A 25,395-nucleotide genomic window follows, 5' to 3' on the forward strand; every position below is an offset into this window, starting at 1 on the left:
TTATTCCTGCAGGTAGAGCAGCGTGGCATAAGAAGCCCCCAAACTATTCACACACATGGTGGGAAACCAGCCGTGCTCCATCAGAAGCAGTTTGGTTACAAGTCTCCGAGCAGTACCTGCTCAGCTGAAAATTCGCGCTGCCAAGTTAGAAGCCATCGTGTACATTCAGGCTGCATCTCTGCTCCTGGCTAAACAAAGGTAAATACTCCTCATGCAAGACACGCTAAGTAGTAGCAGGAGAAGAAAACTTTAAAACTCTGTTGCTTTGTGCCTAGTTGTCTGTCTCTGCTTTGCTGCATTGCGACTGGGAAACTGCAGGAGCTGGAGCTGGCAGTTGCGATAATGCAGAAAGCAGCAGCTCTGACACAGCAGTCAGCTGACTTGTGGGGTGTTATCATTCAATGTCCTCTGCAGAATCAGACCAGTTTCTAAGGTGGCACCAGACAGATGACCTTCAGTGGAAAGAGAGGCTTAAGGAGTACAGTCTTTCTCCATCCACACCTGGCAGGGACATCTTATGTTGCTTTTCTCTCAGGCAGAGTTTTTAACTCACAGCCTTTAGGACTTAACTGTTTCTGTCCTGCTTGCTAAGATGGCAGGTAATTCTTAGGGTGACCACCCCCATGCGAGCACAGGTTAAAGCCATCGCTGTCCCTCTCGTTTTGGCTGGTTTCAGCATTGCGAGAATGATTGTGGGAGAATTCCTGCCCACATTTTCGTTTGAAAAGCACACTTCTTTTTTAACAGGTAGAAATGGCCTTAAGCTACTTGTATGCTGTAATGAACTAGTCAATTGTACCTAACGGAATGGCAAGAGCAATAGGGAAAACTGGAAGGTAAATTAGTTCAGCACTAGCCTTAAATCATGGTCCGGTTGCTGTAGGGCAGTGTGCACACTCTATCGTGAAACGCAGGTTGTACAACCCAATTAATCTGACAATGGAGCAAAAGTCTTATATGGTATTACCTCAGTGGTCTGAAGAGTTGCTAAAATAAGAAGGCAGTCATTACCAGGCATTTGTTTAATGACTGTAATCATACTGAATTAATTTAACTTGCTGCAATGTTTAACAGAAAGTCAATTATATATTTGTGCTAAAAGAATAACAATACCAGTATTTGCATAGCACCTTCCTCTCAGGAGACATCTTCTGAAGATTACCTCATAGCCTCCACATTTACAGAGCACTCAGAATGTGCTAAGTGCTTTGCAGAACCATCCGTGACGAGCCTCTCTGAGGACAGGTGCTTCTTTCTAAGCCAGAATGATACAAAACATCTTGTTGAAAGCGTACAAGGAACGCCACCCTGACCTGTGCTACTCACTTTTTGAGGAACTTCCGTGATTTTTTCCACTTCTGCCATATAAATTGTATTTTTCTGTTTGTATCTCATTTGGTTCTTTTGATATGAATGAACAATGTGAACTTTTGACCTGAAAAATTTCTAGACAGCAGAGAGGTCAAAACTAGAAGAAAGAGCATCATCCCTATAATGATAGCATTACAAAGAGCATTAAGTGATATTAAAATAAGGGACCAACTCCACTTTTAGGGTGAGCTGCAGACCCATGCTCAGAAGTGCCAAACACAGGCTTCTATTCTTGCACCTTTTCCAACGCTCATTAGTAGAATCCAGTAGTCTCATAAACTTACCTTGCTAACCCCTTTCAAAACCTGCTATGAGGAGATGAGCCCCAAATGATACAAATCACCAGTAAGTTTTATTGTAACTCCTTAGAGACACTTCTATTTTTGAAGAAAATAAAGCTTCTGGAAAAGGTGTGGCCATCTAACTGAAATTTCAAGTATCAATTCTCAAGGTAGGAAATCATTTCTGAGGGGTGAGGAGCTTTTCTAGGGAGTCCACTTCTGCTTCATCATCTGGTAGGTTCAGTGTCTATTCTCCCAATGCTAATAGGGAGCATTCGGCCTGGAAGCCCCTATAGCCAATTTGTGCCATGAACGTCGGTGATCAGTCTGGGTCCTTGGGGCAGGAGAGACTCTGACAGCATCTCACCCTCCTTGAAGGCATGCCATTTTTGCTCGAGAGTTTTTTAAGGTCCTTGTTCACCAAGAAGTAGCTCAAGCTTTGGTACTTTTTGAAAACTCTCCCAGGTGCCATATTCTACCATATACCCAAAATAAAGAATCACTGATGAGGCTGGGTGCAGTGGCTCACGCTTGTAATCCCAGCACTTTGGGAGGCTGAGGCGGGTAGATCACAAGGTCAGGAGATTGAGACCATCCTGGCTAACACAGTGAAACCCCGTCTCTACTAAAAACAGAAAAAATTACCCAGGCGTGGTAATGGGCGCCTGTAGTCCCAGCTACTCGGTAGGCTGAGGCAGGAGAATGGCGTGAACCCAGGAGGTGGAGCTTGCAGTGAGCCGAGATCACGCCACTGCACTCCAACCTGGGTGACAGAGCGAGACTCCATCTCAAAAAAAGAAAGAAAAGAAAGAACTACTGATGAAATAATGCCATGTGTTATTTTTTTGCACCTGTGAATTTGTGCTTGGAAATTCAAATACGCTGTATGTTATCGCATGAGGATGAAGAAACGAAAATGAGCCCTTAAATTTATCTATTCTTATCTTTACCATTAAAATTCTTTACTAATCAATGATCCGGCATGGTGGCTCACACCTGTCATCCCAGCACTTTGTGAGGCCAAGTTTGGTGGATCACCTGAGGTCAGGAGTTCAAGACCAGCCTGGCTAACATGGTGAAACCTCTTCTCTACCAAAAATACAAAAATTAGCCAGGTCTGGTGGCAGGCGCCTGTAATCCCAGCTACTTGGGAGACTGAGGCAGGAGAATCGCTTGATCCAGGGAGGTAGAGGTTGCCGTGAGCCGAGATCACGCCATTGCACTTCAGCCTGTGTGACAAGAGTGAAACTCTGTCTCAAAAAATAATAAAATAAAATAAAATCCTGTACTAATCAATAAAAAGAAAATAATTTTAATAGAGAAAACCCATATAGTTGTGATCAACCCCTATGTAGGGACAGTCTAGCCACATGTAGTAGGTACACCCTCCCACAGCCCCTTCTTGTCTTACAGCACTCACTGCCCGCCTGTGTCATATCGTTTTGTTCACCTCGTGTCCTCCTCTGTGAATTTGGGAACTCTCTGAGGATAGGGGCATGACACATTTATCTCACTGGCCCCAGCGCCTTTAGCCTGCCTGGCAAATGGCTGGTCTCCACAGTATTCACTACAGGAATGAGGTGATGTAAAGTCATCTTCCTGCCGGGCGCGGTGTCTCATGCCTGTCATCCCAGCACTTTGGGAGGCCGAGGCAGGCAGATCACCTGAGGTCAGGAGTGCGAGACCAGCTTGACCAACATGGAGAAAACCTGTCTCTACTAAAGTCATCTTCCTGATAGACAAGAAAGTTTAGAGTCATCCAACTGTCCAACTTGGATGAGAACATAAAGTTTTTCTTTCATTGTAGATTATCTTGAAATCACATGCTTCCCCAGAAGGGAAAGAATGTTATTTTTCAACTATAAACATTGACCTAAAGACTATACAGCAAATAATTAAAAAAAAAAAAAAAAAAAGGAAGGAGGTGGAAAAATGGATAACATGCTTTGTGAAACAAAGTCAATCAAAACTCTATATGCCTAATAAATTTCTGTTAATTTTAGATATTTATTCAGAAGAATAAGGTATACATTTTCTCTTCCTTATGTACTTCAAGAGAGAGTCCAGTGAGGAGGGTGGCTCTTAATTCCTTTGCTACAAATCTCCCCTCTTCAGCACCAAGGAAGGAAAACATTCTCTTCCTAAACCCTCTACTCTGATTTTTTTTTTTTTTTTTTTGCCATACACTCTCTAGCACTCTTGAGAATTCTGTGGATTACTTTTCAATAATACTTTTATATGCATGTGCAATACAATAAATAGGATTACACAGGAAACTAATTATATCAAATATCCTCACCTTTGCCTTAGAAAATCAAAATACTTTCAAAGTGAAATCGCAAAGTGACTTTGATTTTCTCTCTTCCAACTATTACCTACCCAATAAGGAAGCAAGTTAAAGAAAAATCTAGACAAGATTAGGGGGTGGGAAGGGGAATAGATAACTATATGTATTGAATTTCATTAAATTTAAGATTGAATGTTTCTTCTTAAAAGTGACTTTTGCCGGGCGCGGTGGCTCAAGCCTGTAATCCCAGCACTTTGGGAGGCCGAGACGGGCGGATCACGAGGTCAGGAGATCGAGACCATCCTGGCTAACACGGTGAAACCCCGTCTCTACTAAAAATACAAAAAAAAAATTAGCCGGGTGAGGTGGCGGGCGCCTGTAGTCCCAGCTACTCGGGAGGCTGAGGCAGGAGAATGGCCTAAACCCGGGAGGCGGAGCTTGCAGTGAGCTGAGATCCGGCCACAGCACTCCAGCCTGGGCGACAGAGCGAGACTCCGTCTCAAAAAAAAAAAAAAAAAAAAAAAAAAAAAAGTGACTTTTTTAGTTACTAGCAGATTCCCATCTTCACATTTAAAAAGAAATACTATGGGCCCAGCATGGTGGCTCACACCTGTAATCCCAGCACTTTGGGAGGCCAGGGTGGGTGGATCATTTGAGATCAGGAGTTCATGACCAGCCTGGCCAACATGGTGAAACCCTGTCTCTACTAAAAATACAAAAATTAGCCAGGCATAGTGGCTCACGCCTATAATCCCAGCCACTTGGGAGGCAGAGGCTGGAGAATCACTTGAAGCTGGGAGGTGGAGGCTGCAGAGACCCAAGATCGTGCCACTGCACTGCAGCCTGGGCAACAGAGAGAGTCTCCACCTCAAAAAGAAAAAAAAACAAAAAACAAAAAACTATGTTGGCTTTCCCTGATTAATTCACATGACATAAACTCTTCCTCAGGTGCCTTGAAAAAAAATTAAGTAAAAGAAACTGGTTGCTTCAACTTTCTTGTTTTGCAATTGAGGAAGGAAAAAGATGCAGGAGAGCCCAAGGCCATATGTCCTAAACCTACATCATATGTCCTAAACCTACATCAGACTCTCTCCATTACATATTAACAGACAGGGGTGTGCTGGATTCAGGTGGTGAGAGAGACAATTTTTAAATATTCAGGAATTTTGCAACCTAGGTACTAAACCATTAGCAGCTTGAAATCAACCATAGAGGGAGTATTTGCACCACAAAAATTGGCTAACGTTACAATTCAAGATTGTTTCTTTTTAAAACAGCTGGGCCATAGTGTTATGGAAAGCGAGACCACTACCCCAGGGAGAGGGAAGTGAAACAGCTGAGGAGAGGTGATGCAGAAGCCCCCTAACTTCCAACCAGCCCAGCCCAGCCACAAAAGCACAAAAAGGGAATAACGTTATCACCATGGTATCCAAGGTTCAAATATAGTCCCCTGTAAAAGAGAATACAGAGTAAAGTCAGAAACAGTTATTACAGACCCAGAGTTCCTGGTAATAAGTTCTGTAAGTTCAAAGAAAGGGAAGAGCGTGCTGCTCTCCTTGCCCGTCTCCTTCTGCAGTGTGGGTCTCCTGGCCCAGCCACTTTGGGCTTGCTCATTTTCAGAGCTAAAGGTCTACTTCCAAAAATGGCATCAGGCATGACAAATGGCTGGGCTATGGCCCAGGAGACATCAGCCTTCCAGCTCCTGCAGAAAAATGTGTTTGGATCCAAATATTAATTCTGTATAATAGCAGAACTGCACGAAGAAGAACAGAAACAATTACAATTTGCTGAGTGTCTACAATGTCCTAGGTACACATAGTATCTTAATCTTCCCAATCATATTAATACATTCAACTATAAGTACATGCATAGGACTTTCTCCTTTTTCCCAAAGTTTTTAAGATACGATTGACAAATAAAACTTTTGTATATTTAAGGTGTATGGCATGATGTTTTGTTTTGGTGTGGGTTTTTGAGATGGAGTTTCACTCTTGTCATCCAGGCTGGAGAACAATGGTGCAATCTTGGATCACCACAACCTCCACCTCCTGGGTTCAAGCAATTCTCCTGCCTCTGCCTCCACGTAGCTGGGATTACAGGTGCCTGCCACCACGCTCAGCTAAGTTTTGTATTTTTATTAGAGATGGGGTTTCACCATGTTGGCCAGGCTGGTCTTGAATTCCTGATCTCAGGTGATCCATCCACCTCAGCCTCCAAAGTGCTAGGATTACAGGCATGAGCCACCGTGCCCGGTCCATGAAGTTTTTATATACATATGCATTGTAAAATGATTGTCACAATCAATCTAATTAACATATCTATCACATCACATAGTTACCATTCATATAGCTTTCTGTAGCCAGAGTTCCAAGTGCTTTACAATTAATAACTCATCTAATCCCTACAACAACCCTGTAAGGGAAATATTACTATTATTCCCACAAGAACTCCAGTAGGTAGTTATTATCATGCTCTTTTCAGAAAAAAAAAAACAAAAGCATGTGGAGTGCATATTGTTTAAATCACACATCCGGTGAATGCAGGCTGCTGGGTTCAAACTCGGATGTGTCTAATCTAGATTCGAATTCAAATCTTGTCCTCTTAACCATTAATATTCAAATATGAGCATCTTTCAAGTTAGTGTTTAGTTGTGATAGGCTCCAAGGGGATTGGAAGAGCCTAAAGAAGGAAAAAATAGAAATTAGACTTGGAGTCACTCAGGGGAAGGTTTAAAGTCTAAGAGTTGTTGAGTAGAGAGACTCTGTCCCATAAGAATTATCAGAAAATTGGGCTTTTTCATTAAAGTGTTCCTTAATAATATTTGAACTCATTGGTGTGCTGGTAAATTGGCTCTCTGGGTTGGGGGTTGGAGGGAGACCTGGCTTGTAGTGTTTGCCAATTTCTGTAGTGTAAACACTGCCATCATGGCTGATTTCAAGATTGCAACAGCGTAACAACCTGTTTGCAAAATTACTGGGTATTTAACAATTAGCTCTCAGGCCGGGCGCGGTGGCTCAAGCCTGTAATCCCAGCACTTTGGGAGGCCGAGACGGGCGGATCACGAGGTCAGGAGATCGAGACCATCCTGGCTAATATGGTGAAACCCCGTCTCTACTAAAAAATACAAAAAACTAGCCGGGCGACGAGGCGGGCGCCTGTAGTCCCAGCTACTCGGGAGGCTGAGACAGGAGAATGGCGTGAACCCGGGAGGCGGAGCTTGCAGTGAGCTGAGATCCGCCACTGCACTCCAGCCTGGGTGGCAGAGCAAGACTCCGTCTCAAAAAAAAAAAAAAAAAAAAAAACAAAACAATTAGCTCTCATAAGCCAGTAGGAGCTGGCTTCAAGACGCCACAATTTGGACTCAAGTAGCAAATTATTCTGCCCCGCTCTAGGAGCTGTATCCTTTTATAATACCTATACATTCAAGGCAGATTAAAGGCAGTGTCTTCTGATGTTTAAAGATTTGAGGTAGTCCTCTGTGTGCTTCCTGCTGTCCCTCCCAAACTGGGTGCTTTTACTTCTTGTATTTAATGGCAATATTTTTAGTTTGTTGTTCTTGATTTTAAAAGGAAGTTCAGATGTTTATGTTTCTCTCCCCATGACCATCAAATAAATCTAACACATGTGGGTAGCTTTGTAAGTGGAGTGGCCTTTGATTAACTGGGTAAAATGTTTCCTCACCCTTGTGAAGTGGACCAGTCTTTAGCAGACCTAAGGCACCTGCAGGTGTATGTTTATGTGTGCACATGTATACACATGCATGCATCCAACAATATTTACTGCTATCCCTGTATAAGCCAGGGGTGTGTATGAACACATAGCATTCATCATTTTGGATTTGCACCTGTTCCGAAGTGCCTTCCCACAATATTTTGAGATCCCAACATCCATGGAAGTCCCTCGGCAAGTACATGATTACCATGAGGTCATGATATGAATTCAGACCTAACAAATTAAATGGCAAATTAAATACTTTGAGAAACCATGTAACTCTAAGGATAATCACCATTTTTTTGTGTAATTTTTTTTTTTTTTTTTTAGCTCTTTGGGGCTGCGAATTTGTAAAGCACATATGACTAAATGAATAATTACATAGCAAGGGGCTGAAAGGTAACTGCAAAATAATTGCATGCTATATGATCCCTCCATAAAAACATGTTTAATAGAATATTCCCCTAAAGTGGTTCTTTTACCTATGGCACACTTTAAAGTTGTTCTTTAAAAAAAAAAATCTGTTTAATACTAAGCTATAACTCCTTTGAAGAATATTTGGTAAAATACACAAAAGTGTAGGCTATAAGTGTACATTAAAAAGCCAAGTATGAAGCTTGGGTTTTTTTCTACATTATGTAAACATTATTAGCTTTTCAAAGTTGATCATCAAATGCAGTCTATTTTTGGAAAAATACTTTTTGTTTGATTAACATAGGGCTCTTTCTAGCATCTGAATGTGCTTCCAAAGTGTTTTCCAAGTCCAAATGTTGCTAACCTCTTATTCCATTTTATTTTATTTATTTATTTTTATTTTTTATTTTTTTATTTTTTTGAGACAGAGCCTTACTCTGTTGCCCAGGCTGGAGTACAGTGGCATGATCTCGGCTCACTGCAACCTCTGCCTCCTGGGTTCAAGTGATTCTCCTGCCTCAGCCTCCCAAGCAGCTGGGATTACAGGCATGCACCACCACTTCCAGCTAATTTTTGTATTTTCAGTAGAGACAGGGTTTCGCCATGTTGGCCAGGCTGGTCTCGAACTCCTGACCTCCAGTGATTCACCCACCTCGGCCTCCCAGTGTGCTGGGATTACAGGTGTGAGTCACCATGTCCAGCCTATTCCATTTAATTTTAATAGCAAGTTCAATTGCATGTCTTTTTTTTCTCTCGCCCATTCTTGCGCTCTCTCTCTCTGTCTCTTCTCACTTCAGGAATTAGAAAATAATGTAGGTCAGAGATAAAACTAAGTAAGTGTGTGTGTGTGGCATGGGGAAGAGATCTTTGCACTAGGAAGTAGTAGACATTGGGCAAAGCAGTTACCTTTCCTATCTTATAAGTTTTAAGCTGGGAATGTAAACATTTTGTGAGTACTGCACACAAAAGCATAATGCATGTGAATGTGCTTTTAAAAGTTTGAAGTGCTGTTTAAAAATACACCTACAAATGTAATTGAATTTTCTAACATTTGGAGTAATTCTATTAATCTAAGATGATGTAGTTGCATACTGCTACTCACTCTCCATCCCCACTGCTCCTGGACCCCACCTCTCATACCATTCATCTCCTCTCTTTAGTGATTTTTTATTCTCATCATGTTCTGTAAATGGTCAAGAGCCAAAAGCTGCAAAAAGTCAAATAAGTATCTGGTGAAGAAATTATCCTTTGTGCCATAACATGATACTAAATTAATTACTGTTTCGCTTCTACCTTTAAGAAATCTGAGGATTTTTCCTTGAAGAACATTGCTTGCTTCAATGACTGCATACAGAAGTGGCCTAACAGTTAAAATTACCAAGTATCAGAACTTTCCAACACCACCAGTGTTCTTAATATCTTCTAGATGGTGAAGTTTAGAAATATAATTATATTACATTTGCAATAGATGCTTAAGGCTTTCCATGCCTTTGTGAAATTACCTACTTCTAAAGTGTTTTACCAAGTGATTCAGATTTTCTTTCCCGTTCTCAGAGGATGTGGTGCTGGAGAATGACAATCCCAGGGCAGATGCAGACTGATAGTGGATTTTCTTTCCTTGGGTCCTTCCTGTCACTAATGCTTATTATGCTGATAATTTTTTTTTTCCTTTAAGCTCTGTTGGACTTGAATATGCTGATAATTCAAAATGGAACCAGCCACTTTTCATTCACTTTATCACTCAACACACCACTGTTTCCATGATAAGTTAAATACTGTTATAGCCACCAAAATTATTTCCAAAGTATAAAAAAGCAGAAGCAGTCAGCCTTCTTCTGTTAAGAAGAATGTAATGAGAAAACCAGTAGAAAGCCAATAAAACTATACAGAGTTTAGGTTCGCAGTGTCATTGGGAATTAAAAGTTATCTTGATTTAGTAGTAGGAGAGCACATTTGTGAAAACTAGACTTAACAGATTTATGAATGCTTTCTAGATCCACGTCAGATAAATGAGCAGCCCTTAAAATACAATAATACAATCTGTAAACTTCTTTGACTTTTAAAGATAGCTGCCACTGAGGAGGGGCTTGTATTTTGCAAATGCTGGGAAATACAGGAGGTCAGGAGTTCGTGAACAGCTGGTCAACATAGTAAAACCCCATCTCAAATAAAAATACAAAAATTAGCCGGGCGTGGTGGCGCACGCCTATATCCCAGCTACTCGGGAAACTGAAGCAGGAGAGTCCCATGAACCTGGGAGGCGGAGGTTGCAGTGAGCCGAGATTGTACCATTCTACTCCAGCCTGGGCGACAGAGTGAGGATCTGTCTCAAAAAAAAAAAAAATAAATACTATGTAAGCTTTCCCTGATTAATTCACATAACATAAACCCTTCCTCAGGTGCCTTGAAAAAAAAAAGTAAATGAAAACAATTGATTCTTTCAACTTTCTTGTTTTGCAGTTGAGGAAGGAAATTGAAGCTCAAAATGGTTGAATCATGCAACAGCATCATGTAAGTAAAGAGGCAGGAGAGCCCAAGGCCACGTGTCTTGGAAGCTGAAGATGTGGATGGGAAGTAAGGAGGTGGAGACAGCATAGGTTAAATATTCTTTTAAGAAGTGTGATTAACAAGGATTCATTAGAAGCAGTAGTTTACAAAGTGCACATTTCCACAAATGAAGTTTTGTGGGGGTTATTTATTGGGGTGGAAACTTTCTGAATAAATTTAATTGCTGGCCAGGCGCGGTGGCTCACGCCTGTAATCCCAACATGTCGGGAGGCCGAGGCAGGCGGATCACGAGGTCAGGAGATCGAGACCATCCTGGCTAACACGGTGAAAACCCATCTCTACTAAAAACAGAAAAAATTAGCCGGGCGTGGTGGTGGGCGCCTGTAGTCCCAGCTATTCGGAAGGCTGAGGCAGGAGAATGGCGTGAACCCGGGAGGTTGCAGTGAGCCGAGATCACACCACTGCACTCCAGCCTGGGTGACAGAGCGAAACTCTGTCTAAAAAAAAAAAAAAAAAAAAATTTAATTGCTGAGGAAAAAAGAATAGGCAGAATGTGATAAATTGAAGATATGGGAGTTTGAAGGGTCAGCTGATGGAGTTCCAGAGGAGACATGAGATGGGGCCAAGAGCAGGGTGAGAGAGTTGGCTTTCAGTGTCCTTCTTACTGTCTGAGACTAGGGCAAAGGAGGTATGGATGTAGGAAGGGGACAGTGGTTCCTGTCTGAGCGTGGACTCCAGAGTAAAGAGCAATGTTGCACGGATGTTCTGACCAGAAAAGAGAGACTACCATCTTTCTGGACATTGATGTCATAATACTATTAGTGCAGTCCAAGATTTACTTAGCTTTTTTAGACAATAGATCACCTTTCCTTGGGAAACAATACAATATAGAGGTAAATAGCAAGGACTCTGCCATTAGGTTCAAACCGCTTTCTAGCTGGAGGACTTTGATCAAGCTACTTATAATTTTCAGTTTTCTAAAAAAAATGGGGATAATAATAATGTATCTACCTCAGAGAATTACTGGGAGAATTACATGAAATAACTAACAGTAAACATTCAGGACTTTTTTTTTTTTTTTTGAGACAGAGTCTCACTGTGTTGCCCAGGCTAAAGTGCTGTGGCACAATCTCGGCTCACTGCAACCTCTGCCTCCTGAGTTCAAGCAATTCTCCCACCTCAGCCTCCCAAGTAACTGGGACTACAGGCAGGCTCCACCATGCCCAGCTAATTTTTGTATTTTTAGCAGAGATGGGATTTCACTATGTTGGCCAGGCTGGTCTTGAACTCCTAACCTCAAGTGATCCACACTCCTCGGCTTCCCAGAGTGCTGGGATTACAGGTGTGAGCCACCACGCCTGGCAAGAAATGTTAAATATTACTTTGTTGATATTACTCTTCTGGTAAATTAAAATGAATAAGTATTTTTATAGGGTGCTCTTGAGGAACATTTCCCCCATTCTGTATGTGTCCAGTTACCATTTTAGACTTGGGATAAGACTTTAATTTAACCCTATTGAATTCTGCATGTTAAATTCATTTTATTATTTCACTCTCCTAAGATCCTTTAGAGTGGTGACTCTATCATTCCATGTACTTATTGTCCTCTCCAGCCTGTGTAATCTGTGAATCTCTTAAGAGCCATGTGACAGACACTGCTAACCACATATCTGATATCCATTTTCACTTTCTTCCTTACTTACACATCCCTGACTTAGTTTGACTGTAGCAATGGACCCAATTTAGGTGCTTTAACTCCCAGCATCTCTTGCAGCTAGTGGTGGTCATGTGATACAGTTCTGGCCAATGAGATGAAAGCAGAGTCACTGGGTAGGCTTCCAGATCAGTTTATTGAAGAGGCCAGACCTATGAGAATGAAAACCAAATTAGAAGAATGATGGAGAGGGAAAAAAAAGTAGTCCAGGACACAATGCCACTGTGGGGCTATAGCATCCACCCTGTGTTGTGCACCTCCAGTCATATAACTCCTGGATATGTGACAACAACTCCTATTTGATGAAGCCTCTGTCACTAGATTTCTGTCACATTTAGCTAATGCAGTTACCAGCTGTTGCAGATGTCATCTATCTATCAAAATATATGGCGGGGTGGGGGTGAGGGATGAAATACTACCTACTAGGTACAGTGCACACTATTCAGGTGACAGATACACTAAAAGCCTAGTCTTCACCACTATATAATATAACCATGGGCTCACACCTGTAATTCCAGCACTTTGAGAGGCCGAGATGGGTGGATCACCTGATGTCAGGAGTTCAAGGCCAGCCTGGCCAACACGACAAAACCCCATCTGTACTAAAAATACAAAAATTAGCCAGGCATGATGGTGCACGCCTGTAGTCCCAGCTACTCGGGAGGCTGAGGCAGAAGAATCGCTTGAACCCGGGAGGTGGAGGTTGCAGTGAGGTGAGATTGCACCACTGTACTTCAGCCTGGGTGACAGTGACAGAGGGAGACTCTGTCTCAGAAAAAAAAAAAGGGTCATAGAGCTGGGGCTCACCCTCATATTCTCACAGCCAGTGTTAATTGTAGTACTCCACATCATTAGAATAACTCACACAAACCTCCCTTTTGTATTATACCTTCTCTTCAAGATCTCATTTTACTTTACCCAAATGATATTATTAACCTTTCAAATATCCTTGGGCATTAATAGGAATTAAAGAAAGTTTTTTGTTTCTCAGGTGAATCCACTTTGGCTTTCAGTATCTGAGTGCCCTGCTCATAATCAAAGAACCAGAGGGAATAAAGAAAATACACTTAAAAGCTTTTGCAACTATAGGGACAACAGACTGGTAAAGGGTCCTAAATTTTCCTCTGGACTCAGACGGGTCACTCTGCCCTCAACCCCATTGTTGGGATCTCACTAAGAATAACTTTTTCCCTGTTAACATTTGTCACTCTTTTGAAACGGAAAACAAAAAAGTTTGTACATTTCACTTACCACCCAGAAGTAGACAGTCCTGGCATAAACATTTCCTTGATATTTAATAACTCCCCAACTCCCTCCAACTGCTGCAGCTGCTGCACGGCAGACACAGGGAAAGATTAGATATGGCATTTGCACCTGGCCAGTCATAAACGGCTCCTTGGTTACATGCGAAGGTTAACAGGCCCAATTCTCTTCTCTTCCTCCACCCAGAATGCTGCAACATGAAAGAGAGCTGTAATTATTTATAAACAATAAAAACTCCTATGGCGCATATAAAATGAATGGGTTTATTTCCCTACTCAGAGTGTAAGTAGACATTTTCCTGGTTGTTGACGTCTTTGGGGCCATGATTAGAAATGCCTCCTCTACCCCTTGTATTTGAACGTGAGACTCTAGGTCTTGTTTGTATCGGAGTGATGGGGGCGGACTCTTCCTATCTATTGTGTGCTGTCTGCTACTTAGCCATTCTAACCTTTGCAAACGAAGACTGCTTCTCTTCGTAACTTTGCCTCGGTACCTTGTGGTACGTCTGCCACTAGCTGGCCTCTCTTCCCCTTGCTCCTGTTTTTCTGACCCAGCAATGATCTGAAGCGGGAGAAACGTAGCTCAGCTCTGGAAATGGGGCGGAGTTGGAGGCATTTCATTGAGTCCTCTCCTGAATCATGATTCAGTGGGTCCTGGTTGGCTCAACACAAGATGAAAATGAGTTTATAGACCTCTACAGTCAGCTGTCATCTGCTTAGCTCCAATGTGGTGATTTGAGAGCAAAGTAGAAAAAAATGCAAAAACTCAAAAGACTCCATGTTAGCAGATGACTTGAATGTGCTCCCTTTTTCCACAAACCCTAAAGCTCTATACTTTTGCTACCAGTATGTTACATAAGCATGAGTCACTCTTGGAATTGAATGGCTCCTTTGGCCACTTGGAGTTCAGAGGCACACAAGGCACTGTAGTTGAAACGGAAAGCTTGTCACATTGGTGGCACTTTCTACTCACAGTTTCTAGGAGTTTCCAAGCTTTTCAAGTAGGAGAGCCTGTTTTTTTACCCGAAAGTAGGAGTTTTGTTTTAATCTCTGTTGATTGAGAATACCAAAAGTTACCATGAAAGCCGTACATTCTGGATTTATTCATCATTACAAAGCTACTTACACATGAAAAAGAGTAGTACAAATACTGCAATACATTATTCTATCCTTGATAATCCTTGGTATGGAGATTCCAGGACCCCTTAATGTAACCCAGAGGGTTCCCCGGCATTCAAGGCCCAAATGACAGTCACCCTTTCAAACAAAAAAATGACTCTTGCAGAAAGGATTTAAAGGGAGAGCTGTTCAAATCTTACAAAACTTGCAGATAAGATCCTTTGATACACCATGTTCCAAAGGACAAATGAGAAATCTAGGGAGATAGCTTTTAAATTTCTAGCAATAATTTTAGCACTTAGGCATCTGCTGTTTAGCCAACCTATGGATACTGTATTTTTTAATGGACCAATGTAATTGGATAAAAGTCCTAATCAGCTCAAAATTTTTATCTTAAGTGAGTAACCCTTAGTATAATCACTGCATTAGCAATAGTGAACTACACTTGAAAATCTCTATTTAGTGAAACTACATTAAGTAAAATGCAAAAAAATATGATGAGCAATCTAATTGAATTTCTATATTATTAACACATATTGCACTATCATCTATAATTTTAAAATCATGTTCTCTCTATCTAGACCTGTAAAATCATATTCTTATAATTGGATGTATATTCAAAGTTATTTCTAGCTTTGTTCTCCCTTTTGAATTTGGGCAAGCAATAGTTCCTAAAAGAGTCTCCAGTTCACATCTTAAAAACACAATGTAAAATTCTAGGGTAAATTACAGTCTAAATTACAGTCATTTCTTCTCTAAAAAAATTGGAGGAAAAATATACTGTATCTCATTTCCAGTAATCCTCAACTGTTGGTCCTTGACGGCTTGTATTTTCTTGTCAGAGTCTACTCTTCCCATGGGATTATATTTGGTTCGTAATGTTTTCACTGGGTGAGAAGAAATGAGAGGATCAGCCTCACACCTAAGCCAAACTACTCCCTGGATAATCCTCTCCAGATAGCAAACACCAGGAAAGCAAAGATAAACTTCACATTGGCAACTCCAAGGCTACACATCCCTAGTAGGAATACTTCAAGGCCTCCCTAGGTGCCTACTAACAAAAACGATGTGGTCCACAAGCAGAAAAGATACACATTCCCAAGCAGAGTTTAAAGAAGTTAAATAGTGACCCCCACCAAGCAGGCAGGGGACCTGATAACCTCTCCTAGTCAGGCTGCCCAGAGAGATCTGTGAAAGCCAAAGACCAGACTACTGACATAAATTCGACTGCCCTGACAATATGCAGTTGACCTGCCGACATCTAATGGCTACGCACCTAGGCAGACCTTCCAGAAGGGCAAAAATCAATGCTTCACTCTCACTCCTGTTCTGAACACAGAGTTGCAGTCTTCACATAGTGTAATACCTCCTTTCTTCACCCCAAAGACTCCAACTCCCTCTTCCCACCCCTAAGCCCACTCTTCCTGGATTTGCATCCAGGTGCAAATTCATACACGTGGTGGGAATCCTTCATCCAAATGCAAATCATTTTGCAGGATCAGAATTCTTTTGCTATGGGACTGGAGGGGCCAGCCTCTAGGAAAATTTGCATTTTGACTGCTTATGATAGGCACCACCATGGGTTACAGAAATGAAGGGACAAAGAGATCATTACAAAATCAAATTAACAAACAAATGAGAAACAAATATGCTCTATTAACTGTCTACATTTTGTTTGAACCCGGAAGAGACTAAAATTTAGAATGCTGAAATGCATCCAACTGAAAAGGGGCAAAAAGAATTTTAATGAATTACAACACAACTTGAGATGCAGACTGTATAATTAGAGTCTGAGATTGTAACTCACTGGAAAGCTGGCTTGATTTAGTCCCCTTCAGATGACTTGTGAGAGAAAATGACTGTATTTCAAAGTAAGAGTTCCATAAACATTATACTTTAAGACAGTGTAGGCTGGGTGCAATGGCTCATGCCTATAATCCCAGCACTTTGGGAGGCCAAGGCGGGTGGATCACAAGGTGAGGAGTTCGAGACCAGCCTGACCAACATGATGAAACCCCCGTCTCTACTAAAAATACAAAAATTAGCTGGGCATGGTGGCACACACCTGTAATTCCAGCTACTCGGGAGGCTGAGAAAGGAGAATGGCATGAACCTGGGAGGCAGAAGTTGCAGTGAGCCAAGATCGCGCCATTGCACTCCAGCCTGGGGACAGAGTGAAACTCCATCTCAACAACAACAAAAAATATAATATAGTTGTACAGAATATTCAAGCTAATATTAGAACATTTTAAAACACTTTCAACCAAATATTTTTAAATGACTTGCTAATATAAGACATTTTTCTATGTTATAAACAATGAAACCAGAAACGTTCCCCCAAATTTAGTTCCAAATATTTTTCTTTAAAAATTCCATATTACTTTGTTCTTTAAATCATCCTCCTTAATTCAAATATATTGACACTGAAAAACCAAAATATTTAGAGCCAGTGATGTAGATAAATGTGAGGGCAATGAAAAAGACTGACAGGAAAAATATCACAGCAATTTGTGAGATGCATTTGCAAGTACTTTGACTGTTGAGGACACAAACTTGAGCAGTGAGAACAGAAACTTGGACAATGACCAATGTCACCTACCCTTGATCCTTGAAGTTGATTTGGATACCCTTTCCTCCACCTACTTCCAAACAGGCATGCAGATTCATATCTTCAAGAGTTTTAGGATTATATATTGACCCTGTGCAGACCTGGGCCACCTCTTTGCATAGGCTAAAAATGGTTCAAAGCTTACCTGGAGATGTATTTCCTGAGTCAGGATTTGCAGAATACAATATAATTATCCTTAGAAACCATGGAGGGCCGGGCATGGTGGCTCATGCCTATAATCCCAACACTTTGAAAGGCTGAAGTGGGTGGATCACCTGAGGTCAGGAGTTTAAGACCAGCCTGGCCAACATGGTGAAACCCTGCTACTGAAAATACAAAAATTAGCTGAGTGTGATGGTGCATGCCTGTAATCCCAGCTACTCATGAGACTGAGGCAGGAGAATGGCTTGAACCCGGGAAGCAGAGGTGGCAGTGAGCAGAGATTGTGCTACTACACTCCAGCCTGGGCGACAGAGTGAGACTCCACCTCAAAAAAAAAAAAAAAAGAAAGAAAAAAAAGAAAAAAAACCATGTAGGATGTATGACACCAAATCTATTTTCCTTGTTGTTAGGCCTTCCTGAGTATGACTGCAATTGCTCGTGGACAATGTTAGAATTGCTAATGTAGTGTGCCATAATGTAACTGCCTGACAGGTCCTCCTTGCCCACTGCCTAGACAGAGCCAAGTTATCAAGACAGAGGAATTGCAATAAAGAAAGAGTTATTCACACAGAGCCGACTTTGTGGGAGACTGGAGTTTTATTATTACTCAAATTGGTCTCCCTGAGCATTTGAGCATTCGGAGATCAGTGTTTAATTGAATTCGGGGATCAGGGTATAATTTGGTGGGGCAGGGGTGGGAGGGAGGCAGTGAGTTGGGAGTGCTGATTGGTCAGGTCAGAGATGAATTCACAGGGAGTCGAAGCTGTCCCCTTGCCCTGAGTCAGTTCCTGGGTGGGGGCCACAAGATCAGATGAGCCAGTTTATACATCTCAGTGGTGCCAGCTGATCCATCAAGCGCAAGGTCTGCAAAATATCCCAAGCACTGCTCTTAGGTTTTACTGTAGTGATGTTATATCCAGGAACAATTTGGGAAGGGTCAGAACCTTGTAGCCTCCAGATGCATGACTCCTAGACCATAATTTCTAATCTTTTAGCTAATTTGTTAGTCCTACAAAGGCAGTCTAGTCCCCAGGCAGGAAGGGAGTTTGCTTTGGGAAAGGGCTATTATTGTCTTTGTTTTAAACTATAAACTACAAACTAAGTTCCTTCCAAAGTTGGTTCTACCTACACCCAGGAATGAACAAGGACAGCTTGAAGGTTAGAGGCAAGATGGAGTTGGTTACGTCAGATCTCTTTCACTGTCTCAGCTGTAATTTTGTGATGGGGGTTTCAATAAATTCTGTCTTGTCTCTCTAAGTAGACTGTACGTTTCTTTTTTATTTTATTTTATTTTAAGTTCTGGGATGCATGTGCAGAATGTGCAGGTTTGTTACATACGTATACATGTGCCATGCTGGTTTGCTGCACCTATCAACCCATCGTCTAGGTTTTAAGCCCTGCATGTATTAGGTATTTATCCTAATGCTCTCCCTCCTCTTGCTTCCCACCCCCTGACAGGCCCTGGAGTGTGATATTCCCCTCCCTGTGTCAATGTGTTCTCATTGTTCAATTCCCACTGAGGAGTGAGAATATGCAGTGTTTGGTTTTCTGTTCCTGTGTTAGTTTGCTGAGAATGATGGTTTCCAGCTTCATCCATATCCCTGAAAAGGACATGAACTCATTCCTTTTTATAGCTGCATAGTATTCCATGGTATATATGTGCCATATTTTCTTTATCCAGCCTATCATTGATGAGCATTTGGGTTGGTTCCAAGTCTTTGCTACTGTAAATGGTGCTGCAATAAATATACATGTGCATGTGTCTTTATAGTAGAATGACATAATCCTTTAAATGTATACTCAGTAATGGGATTGCTGAGTCAAATGGTATTTCTGGTTCTAGATCCTTGAGGAATTGCTACACCGTCTTCCATAATGGTTGAACTAATTTACACTCCTACCAACAGTGTAAAAGCGTTCCTATTTCTCCACAGCCTCACCAGCATCTGTTGTTTCCTGACTTTCTTTCTTTTTTTTTTTTTTTTTTTGAGATAGAGTCTTGCTCCGTTGCCAGGCTGGAGTGCAGTGGCTCACTGCAACCTCCATCTCCTAGGTTCAATCAAATCCCCTGCCTCAGCCTCCTGAGTAGCTGGGATTACAGGTGCATGACACCACGCCCAGCTAATTTTTTGTATTTTAGTAGAGATGGTGTTTCACCATGTTGGCCAGGATGGTCTCAATCTCCTGACCTTGTGATCTGCCCACCTCGGCCTCTCAAAGTGCTGGGATTACAGGCATGAGCCACCGTGCCCGGCCTGTTTCCTGACTTTTTAATAATTACCATTCTAACTGGTGTGAGATGGTATCTCTTAAACTAATTTATAAGAAAAAAACAACCCCATCAAAAAGTGGGCTAAGGATATGAACAGACACTTCTAAAAAAGAAGACATTTACTCAGCCAACAAACATATGACCATAAATTTCTTTTTTTTTTTTTGAGATGGAGTCCTTTTTTTTTTACCCAGGCTGGAGTGCAGTGGCATGATCTCGGCTCACCACAACCTCTGCCTCCTGGGTTCAAGCAATTCTTCTGCCTCAGCCTCCCCAGTAGCTGGGACTACAGGCATGAACCACCATGCCCAGCTAATTTTTGTATTTTTAGTAGAGACGGAGTTTCACCATGTTAGCCAGGCTGGTCTCGAACTCTTGACCTTGTGATCCACCTGCCTCAGCCTCCCAAAGTGCTGGGATTACAGGCGTGAGTCACCGCCTGTAAATTTCATGGCCGACAGTAAGTTTCTTAAGGGAAGAAAAGTCTTCCTGCCAGGCCCCTCCCCCAACCAAGTGCCAGGCATCTGACCTTTGAACCATTGACCATAGTAGGAGCTCTAGGCTAGATAGCCTAAGAGAACCTATTTGGAATAATTTAGTGTGATTACTGGCACATAGTGGTCTCTTTCTCTCTCTTTCCTGCCTTCCTTTCCCACTTTTCTGAAACCAAAGCGGAAGTGTTCGTGTGCACACTTGAGTGAAGCTCCTCCTGCTCACACTGGACTGTAATTGTAGAACTCTTTCTTATCACCAAAGACTTGAAAGGCCTATCTTTATAAAAAGAAAGGCCCACCCCTAATTGCTTAACCCATTCTCCGTTCTAACAGTAAAGCTTCCACTGGTTGATGTCCAAAGAGACAGCAGTTACATTTTTACCAACCATGGTTTAAATAATGCCTATCTTGGAGAACATTATGTTTTACTTTTTCCCATTCAGTCCTTCCCATTTTTCCCATTCGATATTCAGGGTCAATATTGAACTCAAAATTCAATTATATACCGAGGTCTACTGGCACTATTTTATGTTGTGGTCTGTTGAGAAAGTACCAAACTCAGTATCAGGCATGTAGTAAGTATTCAATGAAAGTTCTTTACCTTTTCACCCCCTAACCTTAAAGCTACCTGAAGGTTGGAGTAGTGCATACCTTGCGTTATCTACTCCACTGAGAAAGCTCAAAGCATTTACACACCATTTTGTAACCACCCAACAGGTTCCTCTTGCCCGCTGCCTAGACAGAGTTGATTTATCAAGACAGGGGAATTGCAATAGAGAAAGAGCTTAATTCACACAGAGCCGGCTGTATGGGAGACCGGAGTTTTTTTATTATTCAGATCAGTCTCCCTGAGAATTCCAGGATTGGAGCTTTTAAGGATAATTTGATGGGTAGGGGCCAGTGAGTCAGGCGTGCTGGCTGGTTGGCTCAGGGATGAAATCACAGGGAGTCAAAGCTGTTCTCTTATGCTGAGTCAGTTCCTGGATGGGGGCCACAGGACTGGTTGGCAGGTCCAGTTGGGGCCATCCAGTTGTCAGAAATGCAAAAACCTCCCTGGTACAGTGGCTCAATCCTGTAATCTCAGCACTTTGACACGGAGAGATCACCTGAGGTCAGGAGTTCAAGATCAGCCTGGGCAACATGGTGAAACCCCAACTCTACTCAAAATACAAAAATTAGTGGGGTATGGTGGTGGGCGCCTGTAATCCCAGCTACTCAGGAAGCTGAAGCAGGAGAATCACTTGAACCTGGGAGGTGGAGGTTGCAGTGAGCCAAGATCACGCCACTGCACTCCAGCCTGGGTGACAAGGGCAATACTCTGCCTCAAAAAAAAAAAAAGGAAATAAAAGAAATGTAAAAACCTGAAAAGACATGTCAAAAGGCCCATCTTAGGTTCTACAATAGTGATGTTATCTTCAAGAGTAATTGTGGAAGTTGCAAATCTTATGAGCTCTAGAATAATGGCTGGTAATTATTTAGAATTCAAGCCCCTCTCATCCTAAATTGGTGGCCTTTCACTAGTTTTACAAGAACAGCTTGGTTTTGGGGAAAGGCTATTATTTAAACTATAAACTAAATTTCTCCCAAAGTTAGCTTGGCCCATGCCCAGGAATGAGCAAAGACAGCCAGCCTGTGAGGCTAGAGACAAAATGGAGTCAGCCACGTCACATTCCTCTGTCTTAATTTCTTTGGTTATAATTTTTGCAAAATCAGTTTCAATTTGATTGCTGAGCCTCTGTATTTTTTGAATGATATTAACCCTATTCATAGTTCCTGATATATAGCATTACTGCTTGCAATCATTCTATGGTTCATTCTACAGACATTTATACGCTGTCTTTTAGGTAGAGTACGTGTATATTACCATAGTGAGACTGGGAAGCAATGTAGTGTTGTGGTTAAGAGAGCAGGCTCAGGAATAGCCTCGAGCAAGTTACTTAAATGCTGTTCCTCAGTTTCCTCATCTGTAAACTGGGGATAATTATAGTATCTACTTTATATGAATAAATGGGTTATAGTCATATAAAGGAATAAATGGGGTAAATCATGTGAAGTGGTCACAACAGCATCTGCTACACATTCAGCACTTGGTAGATGAAAACTATTTTGATGTATCCAGGAGCTAGTACAAGGGTTCTTTTTTTTTTTTTTTTTTTTGAGACGGAGTCTCGCTCTGTTGCCCAGGCTGGAGTGCAGTGGCCGGATCTCAGCTCACTGCAAGCTCCGCCTCCCGGGTTCACGCCATTCTCCTGCCTCAGCTTCCCGAGTAGCTGGGACTACAGGCGCCCGCCACCTCGCCCGGCTCGTTTTTTTTTGTATTTTTTAGTAGAGACGGGGTTTCACCGTGTTAGCCAGGATGGTCTCGATCTCCTGACCTCGTGATCCGCCCGTCTCGGCCTCCCAAAGTGCTGGGATTACAGGCTTGAGCCACCACACCCGGCCGTACAAGGGTTCTTAACCAAGGGTCCCTGGATTCCCAAGGTCCACAGATGGATTTGGATTGAGCATCTCAGAACGTCTTGAAATTATTAGCAAAATTTAGAATAATTTATCTAGACTTTATAGTTTATAATATAGAGTTTTCGTCAGATTTTCAAAGGTAAGGAGAGGACAAAAACGTCACAATCCACTGAAGTAGGGCAGTAGAGAGACAAGACAGAAGTTTTGCCCTCAATGACTTCACAGTTTAATGGAGGAAATGGACATTTGGTGACAATAAGATGTGATAGCAGTTACACAGAAATGCACTGGGACACACAGAGAAGGGTCTCCTGAAGGAGTGATGCCACAAGCAAGGCTTCCTAGAAGAGGTGGCGTTTAAGATAAATCTTAAAAGTATGAACACAAGATAACCAGATGAAAAGGGGGAGCAAGAATGTTCCAGGCATAATGAGGGTCAGGTGCAAAGGTATGAGCTAGTGTGGGAAGAACAAATTGTTAAATGAGTGGATCAAGAAGAAACTGGAGACAGGGAGGCTAGTAAGGTGGGCAGGGGACTAGTCATGAAGGACTTTCACTGAATGCTATGCTGAAGAGTTTACATGTTATATAGAAGGCCATCATGGTAGACATGGTGCTGACCAATATTTCCAATTCTCCTCCCCACCCTAGATTGAAGATATGTTTCCTTGCCCCATTGCAGCTGGGCAAGACCATGGGAAAGATTCTGACCAATGCACTGTGACTTGAGGCAATGTTACAGTTTTAAAGCAAAGCCTTCACATGCCAGGGCATGATTCTCTATTACCACACCAGTCATGGAGGATGATTTGTGTTAAGATGGCTGATGTTTCAACTAAAGTCTCCACCAGTAAGCTATACCCTTTACATGGCAGACTTTGAATGAGTGGAAAACAAACTGTGATTGCCTTTTGCCAGTGAGAATTGGAGGTTGTCTATTACCTCACCATCTCTTGACTTAACTAGTATAGCCATGGAAGGCCATTGAAAATGTTTTCCCTGAATATTACAAACAGGGGTTTGCATCCTATAGAGAAGGTGCTCTTGACCTATGGAAGGATTCTAATCAGGGTCATGATTATGATATTTGTGTTGAAGATTGCTCTGGTAGTAGCAATGTGAACTACACAAGAGGTGAGGAAGCTGGATGCAGTTAGGAGGCTGTTGCATTAGCTGCAAAGTGAAGCCAGCAGGACCTCAATTAAGGCAATAGTCTTGGATGGGGGATAGTAGGTAAGCTTGGGTCTTTTATTATGCATCAGGGGCTCATGAGTCTGCCAATTCATTATTGCACATGTGTACTGAAATATATTCCCCAGTCTATATGGAAAGCATATGATTCTTATTTTCCATGATTACCAACTATGGTCACTGATTTTCATCGTAGAATTAGAAAAATTTATTAAGGAAAAGAAAGGGCAAATCTGAAAGCTAACTTATTTATAAAAAAGCATTTCCAACTCTATTTTAATTTGTTCTGAAACCCAATTGTCATGAACCTAAGCATTCCTTGTACATGCAACATAAAGGGCACCTATGATTGTTTCAGTGGTGGTGAACAGTTTTACATATTCTGTAGCTAAACATAATCGATTTTGTAGCTTCCTAATGATCTACCCTGAGGAGTTATTATTCCTGATGGCAATTAATCAAAATTAAAACTGACTGCATAGAATGAGGCAAATTCAAACATCCAGCCTCAGTTAGGAACACCTGCACATTAAGATTAATCATGGGCCCTGCTAGAGTGTGACAGGTATATCAATATTGTAGAGAAAGAGAAAGGTAACATTTTCCAGGAGAGTTCCAAGTGTATTTCCAAGGAGCAAAGGTTCTGAGCCTGAGTCTAGGTTGAACAAAACCACATAAAATCTATATTTGTCCATGACATTGAAATTAAAATTGTTTTCTTCGAAGAAGCGTAAGTAGTTGTGACAATTTGTGTTACAAAACCACAAGTACCATTGCAGAGAGCTCAAAGGAATTTAGATCAGTGAAATGTTGACTTTTGTTTTGTTTGCCCTGGATAGTATCAGAATGTAGATAGGAATTTACCTATTAGATATTCTTTTTTTGAGACGGAGTCTCGCTCTTGTCACCCAGGCTGGAGTGCAGTGGCCGGATCTCAGCTCACTGCGAGCTCCGCCTCCCGGGTTCACGCCATTCTCCTGCCTCAGCCTCCCGAGTAGCTGGGACTACAGGCGCCTGCCACCTCGCCTGGCTAGTTTTTTGTATTTTTAGTAGAGACGGGGTTTCACCGTGTTAGCCAGGATGGTCTCGAACTCCTGACCTCGCGATCCACCCGTCTCGGCCTCCCAAAGTGCTGGGATTACAGGCTTGAGCCACCGCGCCCGGCCTAGATATTCTTAAATTTAAAATCAAAATGTACTTTTGCGTTTTTCTCAACTTTCTATTTTATATTTATTACCTTAGTTGTTTTACAAACCATGCCACCATATAATAGAACTAGAGAGGTAGTGTTACTGAAACATCAGAGGCTCAGTTTAGGTCCTACTGTTGCTGCACAGAAAGCCAAACACCAAGACAATGAGTATTGCCAGGAGGGCTTTCATCAGGTGCTGCAGAAGAGGAGATGGGAGATCAGTCACAAGTCCATCTTCCTGACTGACTAAAATTAGGAGTTTATAAAGCAGGGAAGAAATGTAACCATGTGAGGGAAAATAGGAATTAGGGATGAGTTAGGAAGAGATGTTGGTTAACAAGAAGAAGGT

This window comes from Trachypithecus francoisi, unplaced genomic scaffold (genome assembly GCF_009764315.1).
Source record: "Trachypithecus francoisi isolate TF-2019V2 unplaced genomic scaffold, Tfra_2.0 Lachesis_group10, whole genome shotgun sequence".
Classification (NCBI taxonomy): Eukaryota; Metazoa; Chordata; class Mammalia; order Primates; family Cercopithecidae; genus Trachypithecus; species Trachypithecus francoisi.